Raw genomic sequence first — 20,600 nt, 5'->3', positions numbered from 1 at the left:
TGAGAAGGAAACAGACATTGAAGCTTTTCTGTCCAGGCTAGAGTAAGTCGTACTTTTCTTACAAACCATAAAATTTTAGGGATTTGATACAAAAGATATTCATTCTTAATTATGTAACAGAACAAGATAGACACAGAGATGAATGGACAGTTTTCTCCACATGGAAAGTGAGAGACCCAGTCTCATTCAACACTGCAATTTTATCATCCTTAAGGATTCCCTGTTGACAGTGGCAAAAGGAGAAAGAGGGCATGAAGGAATTTCTTAAAACATCTTGGCCAAGATTGAATAGCTCTTGACACTCACACACTACTGGAAAGGACTAGTCCACAGATCCACTCAGACACAAGTAGGGCTGGAAAATGTAGTCCCCCAGGCAGCCACTCCCCAGGACACTAAAGAAGGTGTAGCACAGAGTTTTGGTAGCCAGTCAACTGTTGCAGCTGTTATGAAAACAGAATGGGCCAGGAGGAGCCAGGGGATAGGAATCTGGGCTGCTGCTTAGAGAATGGATGGTAACAAGCAGCAGGAGGGAAGGTGCAACAAATGTCTCCTCTGGCTTACCCTGGAAGGAGGAGGTTGTAGAGTGTTACTCTATAGTAGTAATGGAGGTATGGCGAGGATGTGTCTTTGCTGGTGTTTTGTTGCACATATGGAGAAGAGCTTTGAATTAATGATCAAGAAGCTTCTGTACTCAACAGTACTACCCAACAGATTTGTAATTTCCATTCACACTCACCCCCACCTTCTCCCTTTGAGATGTAAATTATGAATCTTGCAAAACTGGGCAAGATCATAAAAGCTACAAGATGTATTGAGTGCCATAGCCTTCAGTTATCCTAGTTCATTAACCAGAAAAATAGGTGTACTTTTTTTTCTTTATAGGAGAACAGTATCAGGTAATGTCACATAATATTTCAAAACAGAATTTGTCTTTGTCATCCAAGTAGTGAATAACAAGGAAACACTGCATATTCTTTTCAAGAAGTGATTTGAAATTAATTTCAATCCATTCTGATAATCCAGTAAAAAGAGAAATATAGGTTTCAGTAGATTTCTTAATGTAGATTGCTATAGTAATTTAAAAACAACAAATAATAATAAAGCAATGATTCTATCATGCTGCCAGAATGCTTGACAGTGAATAGTGTATTTTAAAAAAATAAATTTGCCACTGCTCTATAAGCCAATGACTCAACTCTAAGTATTGCCTTCAGATGAGAAAGATTCATTGCATCATATTCATGTATTTTAGAAAGTTATTAACTATGACAGAGTTAGAAATATTAGCAGTACAATTATCCTCAACTTTTCTCTCTCTGCTGCCTCCTAAGAAGGATTCCTCTGTGTATGAGTTGTGAGGATAGGACAGAGGTAGAAATATCAGCTTGCAGGAACTCCAAAGGCCTTACTTGATCTACACATGTACGGACATGACACTTCCTGATGAAAATCGAAAGATTTGGGAGAGGGAAGAAGGTGAGAGAATCTTGGCTAGAGAAAGCAGGCTACTGAGTACTTTCTGAGAGTGAACTGCCCCAGCTCTGATAAGGAGGGAATTCTGGTGAGAGGAGCATAAAGCTCCTCTGTGCCATGCATGGGTCGTTATTACAGCCATTGGTACTACAGATGTCCTTTGCTAAATTCCCTCCATGGCTGGTCTAAGCCGAGAATGACACCCAGCAGGACAAGAGAATGATCATAACAGCTAATGCCTACTCAAACTCACTTCCTATGTGCCAAGTAGATAATAATGATAATTACCCCTCCCCTCAATTCTTTTAATCCTTACAACTACAGCAGGTGACATTATAACTATCCCTCTTTCATAGTGAAAACTGAGGCACACAAAGACCAGAGAAGTCTGCAAGAATGCAACAGATGGTACTGCTCTGGCCCAGCCCAGACAATCTGATTTAAGAGTTTACATATCAAACCATGAAGCTCTAGGACGTCTCTTGACATCAGCACATAAGCCTTATTTCAATAAGAAATTGATGATCTGGACTCAATTCTGACTCAAGGTGCACCCCTTACCAAAGTTCTCTAAGGTAAACTTTAGAAAAATAATGTGTAATTATAGATGTCAAACTGTTGCTTCATTCATGTGCTCATAGTATTATCAGTTCATTATTGCATAAGCTTTAGGCGATTAGTGTATAGGGAACCACTCCTTCCAAATCGGGACATGTGTCCTGAACTCATTTTTTTTTCCATGTCATGTATCATGGCCAAGAAAACTGCAACTTGCTAGCTAGCTGAATTCTACAAGTGGTAATGACCTTAGGGTTTCCTTCAAGGACTTAACATGAATGAGGACTATATCTTTGCTCTCCTCCAGAAATGAGAAGAGGATGGAATTCTCTCTGTCATAGTTGGAGACACAGTGATACTTCAAAAGAAAAACTAGACAGGAAAATTGTGTATCACTAAAGGAATCCATTTGGTTATATTTGCAGGGTTGATAGTAAACATTGTGGGCCAAATCTTACTGTGAGTAAATTTCCAAGTGAGATGCTGGACTGAAGACTGATCATGCAAGACAGCAAAGATCCCTGCATGGCAAACAGCAGTGAACTATGGTACCTGCAACTTGGCCAACCAGCCCTGAAGTGATGGCTGCTGCCTCTGTTGCCTAATACATTGTATTGATAAGGTAGGTTACAAAATCTAATTAACCTCCAAGAAAAGACATTGTGTTTTGACAATGCCAATTTTTGGAAGTGTTACTCACTGCTTTAAAAATTAAATGAAGCATAAAACCAAGATGATAAATTCAAAATGCTGCTCATATTTAAACTTGAAATACACCAGTCTTATCAAATTGAGGCTGAATTTTATTGAAACTGAAGTGACACAAAATCCACCTCCAGAAACGAAAGTTAAAAAGCTTAGAGTCAGAAACTTTGTCACACCTATCAATCAGGAGGGTACAATCTGGCTTTGTTCTTTGCTCTTTTTTTTAATAATAAAATTACCATTACAACTAGTAATTTTTCATGATTTTAGCTTATTTTTATTCTACTGAGACTTTTTTTTTTCCCACTGAGACTTTTAACTTCATTCTCAGCTCATTTCCTAAGGCCATTAGGAGCCTTTTCTTGAACAGTCAGAAATAAATTTAAACTTCTGAAATGAGCAAATGCTTCAGGACTCTAGATCCTAGGTCCAGAGGATCCCTTCAAATGGTGCTCTGCTCCTCTTTGGCTCTCTTGACGGTGGCCAGGGTTGTGGGGGGGTAGAGTGTGGCACGGCTGCCTGTCCCCACACAGCCTGAGGTCTCACCTGTGGGCGCTCTTCTCAAGGAGGCCTCCAGCAGCTTCATTTATCTTAGGAGAGGACTACGTGCTGGAGCGGTGCCTGCCTGATGCTGGACCTGCGATTCGAGGTGGAGAAAGTCCAAGCTCGCTGCTCAGTCCATTAAGCAATCCCTTTGAGCTGAAGGGGTCCATCTATCAATCTCACTTTTCAGTCAGTAATCTGCTTACTTAAAGGTTTAATTACATTTTCAGGTCACCCAAGCGCTTCCCCTGGGTATTTAATAAAATGAATCCTTATTGTATTTATCACACGGTTTATTCTACATGGGCTTCCCATTATTGGGATGGAGGAGTAATTACTTACTGAAAGATAAACCCGTGAGCTCTCTGCCTTCAAAGCGTCCAGGTTAACACAGGGATGATTTGGGTATTGGGCACCCTGATGCTCACAGATTGATCTAAAGCTGTGAGGAGCAGACACCATTTCTGAAACAGAAAGTCAAATATTGATTTCCCAGTGCTTTTATGACCCATTTAACAACAGGCATTTTGGATTGGTTATGTCTTAGGGCTGAAGGGAATTTTCTAGACAGCCTCCTTTTTTAAAGATTTGTTTTTCTTATTGGAAAGGCAGATCTACAGAAAGAAGGAGGATCAGAGAGAAAGATCTTCCATTCACTGGTTCACTCCCCAAGTGGCTGCAATGACCAGAGCTGAGCCAATGTGAAGCCAGGAGCTTTCTATGGATCTCCCAAGTAGATGCAGACTCCCAAGGCCTTGGGCCATCCTCAGATTGCTTTCCAGGCCACAAGCAGGGAGCTGGAATGGGAAGTGAAAACAGCCGGGGTACCAGCCAGCGCCCATATGGGATCCTGGCAGACACAAGATGAAGATTTAGCCACTAGGCTATCAGGCTGGACCCTAGACAGCCTCCTTTTTGAGCCCCTCTTAATTACCTTCTCTGAGAGATGGGCAACATGGATATTCACCATGGCCTTGAAAACACACACACACACACACACACCAAGGGTGATTCAACCTGCGGCAGCTTAGAAGTGCACTTAAATGGAGGTTCTTTCCATACTGCCCACAATAACCAAAAAATTGGGTAAGGGGGAGGTCTTTGGGACCCAGGCCTGCTAACAAATTCTCAGGAATTGCCATCAAGCCAGTTAATGTCTGTGTAATAAGTGTTGAGCGATCCAAGGACCTGGTCCAACCTGCCGGCCTGACCGGCACGGAGCCCATTCCAAAGACCCCTCCCTGTGTGCCTCTCAGAAGGGAACATTTTCATGTTTTGCCAAATTGTCCAAAGTGCTGGGAGTAAAAGCAGCATTTTTAATCTTCAGCTCTTCAGGGCCACTAATTATGTAGCAACCGGTATAAAGAGGGCTTTACAAATCATGATTTCCATGAGGAAGGTGTTAGAACCCCGCCCCAGCAAGGGTGCCCCTCCTGTTAGCACAGCTGCTCCTCCCAGGGGAAGCGACCATGGCGGTGTGGGCCTGGAGCCGGGCTTCTGTTCTGTTTCCCCAGCACTTGAAAGAAAAACAAAACAGGGCTAATGAAAAACACACACGGGAAATGCTTTATTATTTCATCATCCTCACCTACTGCACTCTGGCACCGGCGCGTGATTAGGAAGAACTTTCCCCCCCGCCAAGTGAGGAGTGGGGCGGCAGTCGGCTGATACTCTGTCATTTCCTGTGGGATTGTGTTGAAGGAATTTGCTCTGATTTCCTCCTGGTCCCATCCCCTGACACCCATCCCTCTCTGCCCAGGTTCACAGTGGTCCCACGCCCCAAACCCTACAGTGTCTGAAGTTGAAGGTTGGGATCCCTGGAAACTCATGGCACCAACACAGTAGGACCGTGGAGCCAGGCAAGCTGAAATATGGGCAAGCTGGGGAGAGGGCTGAAGAGCACCCGGTACCCGGAAAACAGTGGGCCTTTTTGTGCATTTTGGAGGGGAGAGGCTGCTGAAGTCAGTTGGACTATTGAGTCAGATGGCAGTCCTCCCACGAGCGTGTTTTTGACTTCTCACCAGAAAGGAGAGTCAGATAGCAGACATTCCCCAAATCTCATTGGGCCATTAGCCAGTGAATAGCCCCTTTCATGAAAAAAAGTCTACATTCTTTGCTACACACAAGGTGAAACCTGCATATAATAGACAATGTATTTATTCACATAGGACTCAGCAACCACCTACCACCAAATAATCCAGTCATGGTCAAACAGGTATGGCTACCCCGGAAATTGGAATACTTTAGCCCAGACCTCGGCCACCAGTGCTTACCTATATTAACATGTGAGTAACACTGTTTTCCTATTGATACAGGTTGGCAGCTTGGAAACAGAAACTGTTGAATAGCTACTGTTCAATATGGATCAAATTAGTTGAGCTGGAATTGTGTAGAAGACAGCATACACTTAAGCTATCTCCTGAATTTCATGGCAGTAGCAAGTGGGGGTTGTGTACCTATTTATTGCCTCTGTCTAGAGGATCAACACTATATAGTACTACCACTAAACAGTAAGAACCCTAAAATGAGACACTGTGGCAAACTCTTGATGAAGTTCTTACTGAACTGACAAGTAATAGATAGTTATTTTTCTAATATCTATTGAACTACAGTCAATATCAAGGACAATACAGTACTACTATGTAAATGTTTATTGATTGTGTAGTATTTTCTTACTAAATATTTGTTGACTAGATTAGTGAGTAAGCATGATATTGGTTTAAATACCAAAAGATATTTTTGTGGGAACATTATAAGAAGCCTCAAGCTGTATGTATGGATATGTCTATATGTACACTAGTCTAGCCCAAATTCATTTCTCAATGGGAATGTAGACATAAATAATGTAAAATAATTTGTCTAATGGAAAAATTTTCTGATGAGAGTAAAATAATCCTACAAAGACCAGGCACAGTAATATATCTACTATCCATAGATGTTATGAAAGTTATGTTTGTTGTGTCTAAACTTCATTTGGAGACACTGATAAATATTTTTAACCTATCATAGTTGATAACTACCAAAGCATTAAGAATCCTGAAGATAATAAGTGTGCAAATATGATTAAAACAGTAAACGTTTTGTCAACATGAAAGGGCTAGAATCTGAAAGTGCTAAGGAAAAACTGAATCTCACCTACACAGAATGAAACATTTGGTAGTCAGAATAATTCTAAACGATAAAGGGTAATTGTTTAATGTGTCTTAACCCATGTGTGCATGGGTGATAGACAATTATTTGAAAAAAATAATTGAACTAGGAACTTTTCTTTGAAAGATTAAAGTGGTTTTCATCTCTTGTTACATGTTGACTCCAAGAAATTTTAACATATGGATTCCAAGCCACACACCAAAACCAATGAAATTAGAACTTCCAGTGGTGGAACATAGGTACCAGTAGTTTTTAAAGCTCACACAGTACACTGTGATTGCAGTGTACAGTCAAACTTGGGCTATGGCAGTGGGTCTCAAATTTTAACATAAGAAATCCTGGAGGCTTTATGAACTATAGCTGCCTGGGACCAATACCCAGTTTCTGATTAGTTAGGTGTGGAGTAAAGGTTAAGAATTTGCATTTCTAACAAGTTTCCAGTTGATGCTAACCCTACCTGGGGGACATGCTTTGAGAACCATGGACTAGAGGTTCAGCCACAAGACTTGCATCCTATTAATCAGAGAGTAATTCAGGAGAAGTCTGTGGGCTGGCTTCTGACTTCATGGTGATGATGGATCTCATATAATATTTGTTAGCAGCTAAAGTTTTTTCTTCAGTGTCAAGGGCTATGTGAATCTACACATGATGAAGGGAAGTCCTATAGCAGGGTGTAAAATCTAAGTATTGTGATGGTTAAATTGTTCCTGTGCTGTCTGGGTGGAACATTAACAATCTATGTAGATAAAAACTGGTTCATTTCAGAAGATACCAGACAAAACATATGTTGACAAGGAAGAGAGAATGATTTTGAAACATGGCAAAAAATCATCATGAAATTGCAAGCTCATACATGTCTCTCATTTTATCACCAAAGGAACATATAAGCACTAGTCTGAAATTTCTGTATCAGCCAATGCAAATTTGGTATGTTTGAAATATTCAGACTCTAGTAAAACTATACATAGAAGCAGAAAAATATGTTCAAAATTACCTGAGAGAAATTTACACTTCAAAAAATGTGGGTTTGAGGAAGGTATTTGGCCCAGCATTTAAGGCACTGCTTAAGATGCTTTAAGATGCCTGCATCCCATATCAATGTATCTGAGTTGAGCATCAGGTCCTGCTATGGTTACAACTTCCTACTAACAGACTCCGATAGATAGCAGATGATGGCCCAGGTAGTTCATTATTGCCAACCATGTGGGAGACCTGTGTTGAGGTCCTGGCTCCCAACTTCAGCTTGGCACAGCTGTTGGGGGTATTTTGAGGAGTAAGCCATTAAATAAGAGTCTCTCTCTCTCTCTCCTGTCTGCTCCCACTCTCCTCCCTGTCTGTTTCTTGAATTTAAGAAAATGGCTTTGAAGAGCTAAACAGTTCAAGACTGTGACTTAATTAACATACCAGTTATTGTGATTTCCTAGCCAATAACTCTTTCAAGAGGAACCTAGGTTTTTATCTCCATTGTTGTCTGTCCTCTGGCCATGAGCCCATCTTCTCATGGTCACTAAGAGCTTATGTAGAACTTGTTGAGCATATGTGAAGATTTACCCTCTTTGGTGCTGCATTGGGTATGGCCACTATTTCTGTTTCCCTAACATTTAACTCATTGAATCGTGATCACCTTTGAGTCTGAAATATTCAATAACACTTTTGATCTCATTTTTCCCCTAAAAATGTTCTACTGTATGTATAATGTTTTATATTAATAAATACAACCAGTAAAGGAGGGTGTTGTGGCATAGCATGTTGAACAACTACTTGGGATGCCTACAACCTATAGAAGAATGCAAATTTGAGCCCTGGTTACTCTGTTTCTGATTCAGTTCCCTAATAATGCAGCTGGGAAAGCAGTGGAGTATTTGAATCCCTGCTACCCACCTGGGAGATCTAGGAGTTCCTGGCTCCTCACTTCAGCCTGGCTCAGCTTTGGCTATTGCAGCCCTTGGGGAGTAAACCAGCAGATGGAAGATATTGCTTTCTTTTTCTCTTCCAACTGCCCTTCAAAGAAAAAAAATTTAAAGGAAATGCAAATAAGCCTCCATGTCAACTCTATAAAAAGAAAACAGACACAGTAGTCAGCAAATAGTTGACATAGTGTTGTAGCCAGGCCCACTGAAGGATGATTCATTGAGGTTTGGATATCTGTAAGTAAATCTCTCCTCCTGCTTGTCTACTCTTCCCATTAAATCACGTGATACTGATGTTTTTCACTTACAGTTAAGTAGTAAGCATGCAAAGGATTTTTGCAAAGGATTTTTAACTTGTTTTTCAAAGCCCTTGAGGTGACTGCATTTTGTGGATTTATCCTATTATTTGAGAATCTGTTGGCTTTCACCTTGGGAATGTCTCACAGAAGCCACAAGGCGCTAAAATGCCAACTGAAGATAAAATGATGAAGTTGTAGCTGCTTCATAGACAGACCATATGTATGAGCAAGGAGCTCAAAGAGAAAGGGCATTTTACAGCCAAATACTATAGGATGTTTTGGAATATGTGCCCAAATAAATTTGGCCTGGTTAAATAAATCATAACATTTGAAATTTTGAATAACATACCAGTCAGCTGAGTTTTGATCAGAAATTTTGGTGAATGAGGGGATAAATCTAATTTAAATTGTTTAAAAACAGAAACACTCTTCCAATTTCTCATCTTAGCAAATGTTTCATAACATCAAATGTATACTCATAAACATAACATACAGGTTATGTTTTCGTTAATCAAAGCTTACTAAAGGGAGAGTTCAGTTCAGTTGTTACTTATTCACATTGCTTCTCAGTGTTTGATCAATCTAATATTTACCAAATAATGACTTCAATTTTGGGGACATCACAAAGACAAAAAAGGAAAGGACTTAGCTGCCTTAATTACAAACAAAAGGTTCATGGTTAAGCGTGTTACATATTTATAATTAGGTGTCAGAATTTGCTTGAACACATTTTCCTTCTGACTGTATCTTTTTCATTAAGGCTGTGGGAAGTTTTTCTCTTCTGGTATTTAAAGTAAGATAAAGTTTAGCCCATCTCTTTTCCTCACTCTCCCCTCCCCCCTTGAAAGGTTTAATAACCACAATCTAAGATTTATGGTGAGTGAAAAAGAAAAATAAGTAAATTATCTGACTGGAGAGCTATTCTTCCTCTCTCCGGCCATACAGACTATTTTAAATGCTGCTAGCAACAGTCTAATTAAAATAATTCCTGTCAGAAGTCGGTGAAATATGCAGCCACATCCCAGCTCAATGTTCTCAAGCAGGAATGACAAATCTCTGCTTAATTGGTACTTAATATGGTAGTGCAGGATTAGTAATTCTGCAGGATAAAAGGAGATAACAAATAGAAATCTCTTGCTTGGGGCAGGGAGACTTGGAAAATGAACAGACCACATGGTGCTTACCGCTTACCCTCAAACTATTCCTATCAAGGGCTGTTATTTTGGCCATCATTTATGAAATAACAGACAATTAATGTACATTTTATGGCTAGCTGGAGTCCTAATTAAGTACAACTATGCACAAAGAATGTGAAGGGCCCGACTTACAGAAATCAAAATAAATACTGGCAGAATTATGGTGACCACTGCAGCCTTAGTTCATCTTGTTATTCTATCTTGGAGATAAGCACATTGGCAGGGATACAAGCCATTTTTGAGGGGCAGCCATCAAGCTGAAGTTCATAGTACATTTTGGGAAAATTGGGAACAATTGCAGGGGGGATTCATCTATCCTTCCATCCAAAGAATAGGGTCACTGCCAGTAAGTTATAGCATTTCCTTCCTGTGTTTCTTTTCAAATACATAGTTTTGTATCTTTTAATTCCGTTGTCCATGAGCTTTTGAAATATCCTTTTATGTTTTGTTTATTCCATAAAGAGTTACAGGTCATTTTCTGCTTTGCTTTCTTTTTTCACTTAATATGAATAGACATATCTATATGTTTTGTGAATGTTCAGTATGTTATCCATGTTATATTTACACAGAATTCTATCATGGAACTAATATTTGTTTCATGCCATGTGCCTTTTCATGTATTAACTAATTTAAACTCACAGTAAACTTATGAGTTATTTTCTTTTGTTATCTTCATTTTGTAGAGAAGTATATAAACACACACATCACCCTCAAATAGCCGAATAAAGGGGCGCTGCTGCCCACACACCCCCAAAAAATAAACACACAGCAAGATTGTGTTAACTTGCTCGAGGCTACACAAAGTGTTTAGGTGAGGCAGGACTTGAACAAGGACAATCTGACAACACAACTGCTCTTAATCCTGTCACTTATCATCTCATGAAGCTCCAATTATGTACCCAGACCATGCTCTAGATCTGGGTTGGCAAACATTCCCCCCACCACCAAAAAAAAATCAAAACTGCGAATAGCCTATGCTTAGTAGGCCATGTACAGTTTCTATGCAACATACCTTTTGTCTTGTGCTTATTTATTTGTCTATTTATTTGAAAGGTAGAGTTACAGAGAGGAAGACAGAGAAAGACAGAACTCTTCCATCTACTGATTCACTCTGTAAATGTCCACAATGGCTGGGGATGAGACAGGTGAAAGCCAGAAGACAGGAATGTCCTCCTGGTCTCCCACATGGGTTCGGGAACCCAAGGACTTGAACCACCATAGCTGCATTTTCAGGCACACAGCAGGTAGCTGCATTGGAAGTGGAGCAGTGAGGACGGGAATTCTGCCCATGTGGTTTTCTGGCATCACAGGCAGCAGTCTAACCCTAGGAGCCACAGTGGCAGCCCATTGTTCTTTTATCACAACATTTAAAGATACAATTGCCATTCTTCATTTACTTGTCAAATAGAAACAGGCAAGGAGGTAAGTTTGGATCACAAGAAAAACATAGCAAACACTGTTCTAGATTAAAAGTGAATTGAATTCAACATATGAGAATCAGTTAAGGCAACTGGTTTTCAAACTTGTTTTGGACAGTGGACAACGAAATAATTTATTTAGTTGAACGAATTGTTCTCAAATCAATCTAACATTAATATGATATGGTAACTATGCAGTTGGTTAATATACAGATCTTTCCATATCAGAAATGAAACTTATTCAAAGCATTTTTTTTTTGGTCAAAACTTCAAAATTTTGCGGGAACTCAAGGCTATAATGAATTTTTTCTTGATAAAGTCATAATGTTCCCTGAGCCAAGGTCTATAAAGTTAATAGAAACTCACTTGTACTATTCACATTTCAGCTTAAGCTTTTGTTAGGTCACATAAAATTCTGTTAATTGTTTTATGGTAGCCATTCTCAAAGAGTGGTTGAAAGCAGTGGCACTGGATCATTTGGCATTATCTTATCAGAATGAAAACACACCTCACTATAGAAATACTGGAACAAAAATCCTAAAGGTAGAACTTGGTAATGTTTGAGAACTACAGTTTTCAGTGAATTTAGTTTCAAATGGGTCAGTTTTCAAATACAGTTGGTGATGGGAGCAGGGAGTGTACACATAGCATATATGTACACACAACCAAAGGATTGCATGGGAGCTGAAAATATCTCACCTCATGATATCATTGTATGAAGCACCAATGTAGACACACTACAATAATTGGAATGAGGCAATTCCAGCGTTGCATATGTATCTTATACAGTCATCTGAAAAACTCTATAATGCCATGCACTACTGTATTGATTTTGTCACAGCTATTTCCGGGTTTATTACTTAAACATGACATTCTCTATAAGATTAAGAGACTGAAGGACTTAAATATCTTTTAAAAATCACTTTTTTAAATTCAGAGTCCTACATCTGAAAAATTACTTGACAAGCTTATTGTAACAAAGTGTCACTTGAAAATGTCACTTCTGGGATTCAGGTTCAGGATTAGACAAAGAAAACACGCTCCACCTGCTATGAGAATGCAGCTGTAAAACACGGACAAGTGTACAGGGAAGTTAGTTCAGGATTCCAAAGAGTAAATAGTAAAAAGAAGAAATTGAGATAGAAAACTAAAATCAAAAATACATTGAACTGGTGTGAGCTTCCATTACTTATCCCCCACAGCGAGGCCCTGAACCTAGGAATAGCTGCAGAAGTGCATGACAGAGGCCCCCATTCTGAATGGAAACAAGAAAACACAGGAGTTTATGAAAAGAGATTCAAAATTATTATAATTATATTATTATTATCTCCTAGATTCAAAAAACTGCACAGACATGAATTTCATCTTGATCAGGATATACAAAACTCCTACCAAGGCACGACACTTTACTGTTGAATGATATATTTTCGGTAGATATGTGAATAACACTAGGCTTTCAAAGCTGAACTGACCCTATAGCTCATGGAACAGTTGGAATTTGTAATTTGAATATCCTCGAATCGATTGCCAAATGAGAAAAGTATCAATACTCTCCCATGGATTCCTAATAAGAGTCAGAGTTTCATAATATAATATTCAAGACCTCCAGCATAGGGCCCAATGCAATGTTTTCAACAGCTAAATCCTTACCTTGTAAGCACTGGGATCCCTTATGGGTGCTGGTTCATGTACCGGCTGCTTCACTTCCCATCCAGCTCCCTACTTGTGGCCTGGGAATGTGGATGAGGACAGCCCAAAGTCAGAAGAGACTCCAGGCTCCTGGCTTTGGATCAGCTTAGCTACCGCCATTGTGGTTACTTGGGGAGTGAATCAACAGACAAAAGATCTTCCTTTCTATCTCTCCTCCTCTCTATATATCTGACTTTCCAATAAAAATTAAATCTTTTTAAAAATTTATCTTTAAAAGATTCAGTATGGTCATCTATTTTCTATATTCCACTTGAAATCAGAAAAGTGTTGAGTTAAAATAGATTTTGAAAATTTAAGCATACGAAATATAATCGCTCTAGCAACCACTAAAAAACTAAATGTTCATATAGTCTAAAGAAGGCAGAACAAAAAAAGGAGGAAGCAAAGAAAATGAATAGAAAATATAAAGACCTAAATGTATAGTATCAATTATATTAAATATAAATGGTATATTATCAGTACAGAAGGGGTTATCAGAATGGATTTTTACATTTGACATACTCTGCTGCTATGCTTCTACAAGTAATTCACTTCGTATATAATAAGTAAGTTAACATTGAAAAGATAGAAACAGTTATTTTACTAAAACACAAATTAAAACATTACTTCAAACAAATATGAAGCAAACTCACTGGATTGCTCAAGTGAAATCCTTGACTTACTGTTTAGGGTGATGTACTCTGCGTAAACCATTTCTTATTTTCAAGTGTGCAAAACATAGCTTTCCTAGGAGCTGTTCAATCTTCTGTCATTTCAAAAGAAGCCAAATACATTTATGAATATTTTGGAGTAGTGACAAGCACTACTAAGAGCAAACATTGATTTTAATTCTAAGCACTACTAAAAACCAAGATTGATTTTAATTCTAAGGTGAAATCAACCTGGATATTCACATCTAATCCTTCAAAGGAGAGAAACACATAGTCTTCAAGCTTTCGGACTTCAAGTCTCTAAGCGTTTATTAAACATCATAAATACATCAGATTTGTCCATGAGCTCACAGGTAGACATGCACACACAGGCAGCTCACAGCTCTTCGGGAAACCACCCGTGTTCTTTTCCTTAACTCAGGCAAGCAACACATATGGTTCCTGTCAGTAGCACTCATTTAGAGAGATAAAAATCCTGCAACAGCTATGTTCAGCCTCTCTCCAGCGGCCCTTTCCTTTGATTTCCAAGATATCAAATGACTATTCACTAAAGCCTCTAATTGCCAACTTTACCCAGGCCCACCTTTAAAAGAAGAAATAAGTGTTCAATTTCAAAACCCCTTTTCTAATATGTTGCATAATTAACGTATCTTAATTCCTTCTGGTAGAAGCTACTTTTTATTTATTTTTGGTAAGAAAGAAAAATAACAATTGAGATGTATGTGTGTAATTACACATAAAAATTTTAAAAATAATTGAAGGACGTATAGCATAATTTCCCTTGTCAATAAACAATTAGAAGCTTATTTGGTGGCATAATGGGTGATAAGCAAGGGTTGGTGAAAATTTTTTTGAAAACTTGTAGATAGGAAGCAGGAATTACTTTCCACAAACCTGGCTTGAATTCAGCTTGAAACATTGTTTTCTTCCTTTTTGTTCTTCCTGTCCTTAACTTTTCTTCTGCAATGTGAAAATACAAGGCAGATGTCTTCATCTCCCTGGAATGCTTTTAACCTTAATGAAGGGTTGTAATAAATCAGTACTTTCCAACCTGCTTTCTATCTTCCACACATACATGCTTTTGGGGATATTTGTCTCCTGCAAGATGATTAGAAACAATTAGGACAAGCTAGAACTTAGAGTTATTAGTATGTTAATAGACACATACTTGGTGTTTGCTAACTATCTTAAATATATAGAAAATTATTTATATGTCCAAATGTCTAGAAACTGCAAGTACTGGAAAAGAACTTTTAAAAAAAATCAATAATTGACTGTTATCCTGGAATGTGTGTGTGTATCTACATAGTTACTAGGACACACATAGGATTATTAAAATATAATTAAATAATTTTGAAATTTACATGTGCAGATTCTGGTAATTTATAAATAAATTAGGAAATCAAGAATGGCAGAGCTTTTTTGCTTTAAGATTTTTTTCAATCACTGTTACGTAAAGTTAGAAGGTATCTTGACCCGTCTTTCATATTATTTACGTATTTTTAATTGCGCAGGACTCACAACAAGCAAAACTCAACACACAAAACTCAGCACTCTGAACTCCTCTCGCTAATACACAGAAGAAAAATAAACCACAAAATCCTCAGCCTCAAAAAAGAAAGAGATGGGGTAAATAACCTCATAAAAAGTGACATCTTGGTGACCTATTTTATATGGGTGAGGCTTGGTGATAGCAAACAAGTCGCTACTTTCCCAGATCACAGGGAATTAGAGGCAGCTAGGATTAATGCACAATGACTGGCTATGCAGATGTGAAGGGTTTGAATAAGCTTTGCAGTATACTAAACTAAGATAAATTTTTCTGAGGGTGACATCCCTAAGAAAATTTTACAAGGCAGACTAACTACCTATCTTGATTCCCAAATGTTTAAAAAGCTGTTTCTGACTTCCAATGAATCAAACCTACTCATTTACCTTTCAAGAGGCCATAAAGTTTCATGCATGAAACTCTGGATGGGAAATTATGAGACTTAGGTTACGAGCTTCCTTCTCGGGAGAGGAGAATCAAGCTATCCAACTCTGTGGAATCTCTGCCACTTTATGCTTCCCTTCCACCTGGGAGGCCGTGTTATAAAATCTTGTTATATAGTTGAGTGCCTGAAGATGCAATTTCCAATCTCAGCTGTATCACTGGGTAACACAAAGCAAAGGGCTCGTCCTGTTGAACTTCAGTTTTGCCACTTTTGAAATGGGGATGAAGACATTCTGAGCCTGTGGGGGAATCTGTGAAGAGCAAAGAGGCAGTCAGGGAGGCTCTGCTGCGCACTGCAGATGCTGTTGGGGGCGTGATCATTATTGGCTTCTCTGGTCATCAGCATGTGTTCTCCTTCCAATTCCTTGCCAATACAGCATACATTTTTTTTTTCTGATCTAAATGCCAAACACAACTGGACAGGAGCTCAAAACTGGTAAAGTTTAAACTTCCCCAACAGAATTTGACAAGTGGAAGCTGAGAGAAAACCCTCAAATAATCAGAATTTGAATCCAAATTTCCAACTCACTCAACACTCCTCCCGCTCTTCTACGAGCTTATTCATTCATTTCATCAGTATTTATCAAGCAGCCATTTTTATTAGTCATTGGGCTGCTTTAAACTCAGTTTCTAAAACTAGTCCATAAGCAATTAGCGAATCTTCCAGTGTTGGTGTCCATGACGGATTTATTCTGGCCGTATTTAAAGCATGAGCAGATCACATTTTTAGGGTTACCTGATATTGTTCTATATTTTAACCTTTTAACAATATTTATTTGTTTATTTATTTATATGAAGGATGGGGAAAGAGAGAGGGCGAGATCTTCTATCTACTGGTTCCCCAAATAGCTGCCATGAGTGGGGCTTTGGGTTTGGCCAGATTGAGGCCAGGAGCCTGCAACTCCATCTGGATCTCTCAAATAGGTGCCAGGGGCCCAAGTCCTAGGTCCATGTTCTGCTGCCTTCTGCCATGTTCTGCTCCTAGGTGCATTAGCAGAGGGATGGGTTGGAAGTAGAGTACCTGGAACTTGAACCAGATCTCCAAGGTGGAATGTTGGCATAGCAAATGACAGCTTAACCCACAATGATACAACACATGCCCATAAAATCATTATTGTTAACATTGCTACAAATATCTAGGAAATATTCCTTTAACTGAGACTTAGAGTTTCAGAGTACAGCTCAGATGAAAGCAGGGATACTCTGGGTAGAGGAGAAGCAACACCTCTTTCCTCCGAGAACCCGTCACAACACCTTAGCCAAACTTCTAACAATTCAGTGGTTTCATGGTTCAAGAACCATTGTATTTCTTGATTGCTTTTCTTGGGCTTGACTTCATTAGAGGTTATAATTTCTAAACAGAATTTTAAGATATTCACTATCATTTCAAGTGCCGAGTACGCTTTGGACTGCTGGAAGAGGTTTAATTGTTTATATTTCCATTGTTGTCTCTACCTGTTTGAAGTACAGAGAACACTGGACTTTCTTACTTTGCAAGATCCTTCTTTTAGGTATCCACAGATCACCTTAGTTAATTTGCTACCATACTGACATAATTCAAGCCTGTTAAAATTATTCTAACTCCCAATGAGTGAGACCCTTCATTGACCTGGGTGTGCTATTTAATGAATGCCAGTGATATTAACAAACTCATGATCTGTGTATTTCGTAGTTCCAAAGTCTTCCTTTCTGCTAGGGATATTGATGTCCTGATTGTTGCTAAATTATACCATCAGAGAAAACTCTGTTTTAAGGAAATAACAGGACTGATGACGCATTAATAAAACTTGTTATAAAATCTTTGTTTTATTTTTATAGGTTAAAAAAGGGGTGTATTAGCTTCAGTAACCTAGGTTGAGCTGAGGAATTTTGAGGAAAACTGCATTTAGAACACAGAATAATTTAGTAGAGCACCAGTACTATTTTTTGAAAACATGGAATAGAAGAAAACCTTTAAATAATCCAGTTTCAAATAACCATTGAGTAACCCATTTATGACACATTAATACTCCACACGTAACAATTCTTTTTTTTTTTACATATTCTTTGAACTAAGCCTATTCCTGTAAGTTCTTTGGAGAAATATAGATGTTATTTACACTCATATCCAGGTAGAAAACTTATCTTTGCTTTAACTATAGCCACTTGCTAGATGTTTAATTGTAGAGTGCTGGTTTCTTCTTTGTGGTCAATGAACCACATCAGCTCATCTGCTGTAATCCCTAGGATTTTTCACATTAAATCACTTATTTTGCTTGTTCACAAAAAGAACTGAAAATGGAATTTCTCTTCTGTATGACTCTCTCTAAATTAAATAAAATTAAAGCAGTTTGGCCTGTAGTGTCATTATGCTACTGGGTAATAAAAGGCTGGTAACCACAAAAATAACTCTATTTTTATCTTACGTGGACTCATCTTATTTGAATAAATGTATTTTCCATTCCCTTATTACAAGCTCTCTAAGAATTTAATGTTACTCTTTATGCATGTGCGATCTACATGGGAAAGACAAAAATGATCAGCCACCATACATGTTTTCTAAAAGTAAAAGGCTGGGATTTTATTTTTTCAAATTGTCCCTTAAAGATTGACAGCAAATTTCATCGCTGCAGGAGACCAACTCAATTATTAAAGAAGGTCTTTGGGGTTCTAAAGGCCAGAGCCATTTGAGGTTACTATGGTAGGCCACTCTGGATCATTGAGAACAAGTAGAGTCTTGCGCAGAGGGAGAACTAAGGCCATAATACTGAGGAGGCACTTAGCGGGGCAAAACTTTGAAACAACGGACATGATTTGTTGTCTCTTTGGTTTTATTATAGCGATGTGTCTCAAATGCTAGCGACTGTGGAAACTGGAAGAAAATCAGAACATCATTACAAGGACAGTCCTACAGTCACCAAAGTCCAAACAGGATAATGTGTTTACTTCTTTCTCCACTCTGCTCTTCTATTGTTGGTTTCCTTTACATGAACTAACCTTACCAAAGTGCCAAACTGGAAAACATAAAGCCCAAGGAAGAGATGGATATGGATAGAAAGGTGGCTGGGAATCAGCTTATCCATTGCCATTGAACAAAGATAAAGAATGGCCCTGGTTTTTATGGCTATAAATAAAAACACACCAAATCGCTCCAAAGAATGATGAAAAATGTCATGTTGGAGGTTGGCATTGTAGTGCACTGTGTTAACCCACCACCTATGATGCTGGCATCTCATGTAACAGTGCTAATTCGAGTCTTGGCTGCTCTGCTTCTGATACAGCTCCCTGCTAATGTGCCTCAGAAGGCAGTGGAAGACGGCCCAAGTACTTTGACCCCTGCAACCCACATGGAGACCCAGATGGTATTCCTGGCTCCTACTTTCAGCCTGGCCTAGTCCTGACCATCACCATTGTTTAGGGGGAGAATCAACAGATGGAAGATCTTTTTCCCATGTCTCTCCTCTTTCTGTCACATTCTTTCAAATAAATATTTTTTAAAACAAACTGTCATAGCCTCTTAAAAGGAGGACATATGCACAGAACAGGAGGGGATCTCAGAGTGGAACAGGAGGACAGGACGAGGCTTGTATCCTAACCCCAGAGACTCCCAGTACCTCACCAAAGACTATCAGTATGGGCACTAAGGACTATATCCCAACTGTCAATGAGGGAATTGGAGTGCCTTCGTAGGCCAAGAACTCTGAGGTCAACCATTCCCTATTGGATCTCCCACTTGGGGTGGAAGAAGCCCAAATCCTTCCTCACAGGATCTAATGTCATCGGAACAACAGCTGGGAACCCTGAACAGTCTTCAGAAACAGAAGAACAGTAAACTTCCTTCGGGACTCAGGAGAGGAGCTTTCTCTGGTCCTTAGTTAGTTCCAACTTTGGCTCCCTACTCTCTCTTGCAATGACCATCAGGGTCACTCTGGAGCCCCCAAAATTAGATCAGATAGACAGATAGAGAGCAATAAGGAAAGCTTAGAACAGACAGGAAAAAGTCAGCTTGGACTACCATATACCTCACTAGTTAAGACACAAAGATCAGTTACTCCTCACTAAGGTATTGAAGATTTTTCTGCACACCCCTCTGAAAATTGTCCTGTTCCTCAATCATTGACATATGCCTTGTTAGAGTTATAAGCCTGTTTAGAACATACTAAAATTCGCGAAGTACAGTAAAAATCACTCTTGAATTCTATAAGCTGCTAAATATAAAAATGAAAATAGACACGAGACAGCTGAATAGCACTCTATAACCATTTTTAGGTTTATAGCAGCCGGTTGTGTATATACTAATATTGAGATGTCAAGGAAATAGTTACAGGATGTGGTTAAAAAACTTGTATTTTCTAACATATTGGTCACTCAATATCATGTTAATTAACTTCATGATGCTGTTAATTTCCATGTTTCTTCCTGTTGTTGAAGTTGTGTAGTGGTATCTCATTGGTGGGGATGATATTCTGCCAGCTCTACTTTCAAACCAAGGATTGGTCTCCCAATGAAACTGTTGAATTGGTCTGGACAATAAGATCCTGGACTCTGCATGGTCCATACCCGTAATGAAGGAATCATGACTGGTTATGAACTGTACTATTGTAACAATATGGAGGAATTCAATATGGGGGAGAGTTTGGAGAGGGGTTGGGAGAATCCCAGAGCCTATGAAACTGTGCCATGAAATGAAATGAAAAAAATACTTCTGAAAAAAAAAATTTAAAAAACTGCCATGTGTGAAATTGCATCAGTGTCACCTGGAGGAGCAATTGTGTAATTTCCAAATCCTGTTGTTAATATTCTCATTTATAGAAATTTATGTTAAGAAAAACAATCTTAAATGTGTACCAAAATTTAGCTACAAAAGCATTCAGCGCCGTATTGCTTGTAACAGTATAAAACTGGAAACTATCCATTTCCACCGCAACAGTTTTGGCTAAGATATAATTACACACAGACTAGTAGATGACCATTAAAAATAAGGCTGTCAAACAATATTTAATGAGATGGAAA

At 38.7% G+C, this 20,600-nt stretch overlaps 1 long non-coding RNA gene across 1 annotated transcript in view; it reads right to left on the bottom strand.

Annotated features, from left to right (window-relative positions):
• Positions 1–20,600, bottom strand: part of LOC131480380 (uncharacterized) — a 187,701-nt gene that overhangs the window by 107,871 nt on the left and 59,230 nt on the right. Inside the window, exons 3-4 of the long non-coding RNA XR_009245468.1 lie at positions 15,551–15,859; positions 14,510–14,713 (exon numbers count right to left, since the gene is read on the bottom strand). This is a non-coding gene — a long non-coding RNA (uncharacterized LOC131480380). The remainder of the gene's footprint in view (positions 1–14,509; positions 14,714–15,550; positions 15,860–20,600) is intronic.

This window comes from Ochotona princeps, chromosome 5 (genome assembly GCF_030435755.1).
Source record: "Ochotona princeps isolate mOchPri1 chromosome 5, mOchPri1.hap1, whole genome shotgun sequence".
Classification (NCBI taxonomy): domain Eukaryota; kingdom Metazoa; phylum Chordata; class Mammalia; order Lagomorpha; family Ochotonidae; genus Ochotona; species Ochotona princeps.
This window is presented reverse-complemented; position numbering and strand designations above follow the sequence as displayed.